We start from the raw sequence: 2,415 nt of genomic DNA, 5'->3' as shown, positions 1-2,415 counted from the left end.
AGCCCTTTCAGCCTCCAGGCATGTCCCCACCTGCCTCACAGCCACCGACGCATCTCACGGCGGGGTTCTAATTGCGTGCGCGTATGGATGCTCCTATTCCTGCCGCCTTTCTAGCAACTAGTTAATGTTATGATGCATCGCTGGTCCGGCGTACGACGGCGCCTGGTGCGATTTATGCGTCCGGAAGCCCTTTCAGCCTCCAGGAATGTCCCCACCTGCCTCACAGCCACCGACGCATCTCACGGCGGGGTTCTAAATGCGTGCGCGTATGGATGCTCCTATTCCTGCCGCCTTTCTAGCAGCTAGTTACTGTTATGATGCATCGTTGGTCCGGCGTACGACGGCGCCTGGTGCGATTTATGCGTCCGGAAGCCCTTTCAGCCTCCCAGGCATGTCCCCACCTGCCTCACAGCCCCCGACGCATCTCACGGCGGGGGTCTAATTGCGTGCGCGTATGGATGCTCCTATTCCTGCAGCCTTTCTAGCAACTAGTTAATGTTATGATGCATCGTTGGTCCGGCGTACGACGGCGCCTGGTGCGATTTATGTGTCCGGAAGCCCTTTCAGCCTCCCAGGCATGTCCCACCTGCCTCACAGCCACCGACGCATCTCACGGCGGGGTTCTAATTGCGTGCGCGTATGGATGCTCCTTTCCCCGCCGCCTTTCTAACAATTAGAAATGTTATGATGTATCGTTGGTCCGGCGTACGACGGCGCCTGATGCGATTTATGCGTCCGGAAGCCCTTTCAGCCTCCAGGCATGTCCCCACCTGCCTCACAGCCGCCGACGCATCTCACGGCGGGGATTGCGTGCGCGTATGGATGCTTCTTTCCCCGCCGCCTTTCTAACAACTAGAAATGTTATGATGTATCGTTGGTCCGGCGTACGACGGCGCCTGATGCGATTTATGCGTCCGGAAGCCCTTTCAGCCTCCAGGCATGTCCCCACCTGCCTCACAGCCACCGACGCATCTCACGGCGGGGTTCTAATTGCGTGCGCGTATGGATGCTCCTATTCCTGCCGCCTTTCTAGCAGCTAGTAAATGTTATGATGCATCGTTGGTCCGGCGTACGACGGCGCCTGGTGCGATTTATGCGTTCGGAAGCCCTTTCAGCCTCCAGGCATGTCCCCACCTGCCTCACAGCCACCGACGCATCTCACGGCGGGGTTCTAATTGCGTGCGCGTATGGATGCTCCTATTCCTGCCGCCTTTCTAGCAGCTAGAAATGTTATGATGCATCGTTGGTCCGGCGTACGACGGCGCCTGGTGCGATTTATGCGTTCGGAAGCCCTTTCAGCCTCCAGGCATGTCCCCACCTGCCTCACAGCCACCGACGCATCTCACGGCGGGGTTCTAATTGCGTGCGCGTATGGATGCTCCTTTCCCCGCCGCCTTTCTAGCAACTAGTTAATGTTATGATTCATCGTTGGTTCGGCGTACGACGGCGCCTGGTGCGATTTATGCGTCCGGAAGCCCTTTCAGCCTCACAGGCATGTCCCCACCTGCCTCACAGCCGCCGACGCATCTCACGGCGGGGGTCTAATTGCGTGCGCGTTCGCATGCGGCATGTCCCGCCACGTTTCTGGCATCTAGTTGATGGTATGATGAATCGTTGTGCGGTGTAGGGCTGCACCTGATGCGATTTCGTTTGCGGAAGGGCCCCCTGAGTGCTGCCAAACATGTTATTCTCTCATGAGACTGCGTGAAGGTTAACGAACTGAGTATGCGACCAACACATAAAACATGGCATGCGAAATGTTATGTCATGCGATTCATCAAAGGTAAATCGTGTGTGCTTGTTGTGTGTTAGCTTAGGCCGCATTAAGCTTGACGCAACGAGCCTTCATACGCTTGAAACGCAACATTTGTTTGCATGCGAATTGCGTTGCGATATGTGTGCGTTTGGTAAGTGTTAGGCCGCGTTAAGCTTTACGCAATGAGCCTTTATACGCATGAAACGCAGCATGTATTAGCATGCGAAATGCGTTGCGAAATGTGTGCGTAAGGTGAGTGTTAGGCCGCGTTAAGCTTTACGCAATCAGCCTTCATACGCATGATACGCAACATGCATTCGCATGCAAATAGCCTTGCGGACTGTGTGCGTTTGATGTGCGAGTGGACGCGAATTGCTTTACGCATTGTCTCCCCACACGCACGAATCGCAATATGGAATCGCATGCGTATCGCCTTGCTACACATGCGCGTATGCTTCGCGTTTCAACATACGCACGGATAAATTGTTCAAGTCGACCAAAACGACACAAGTTTATTTCCAAATAAACCTTTACAATCTGAAAATTATAAATTTTTAAAAAAGTTGGCCAGAAGGGCCGATTTCCGCTTTTCCATAGCCGTTGTGCGTTAGCTCTTTGCGTTACAAAAGCCATGCTCTTTCGCACCTAACGCTAAGATT

This window comes from Volvox carteri (genome assembly GCF_000143455.1).
Source record: "Volvox carteri f. nagariensis unplaced genomic scaffold VOLCAscaffold_97, whole genome shotgun sequence".
In the NCBI taxonomy this organism is placed as follows: Eukaryota; Viridiplantae; Chlorophyta; class Chlorophyceae; order Chlamydomonadales; family Volvocaceae; genus Volvox; species Volvox carteri.
Note: the sequence above shows the minus strand (reverse complement) of the source record.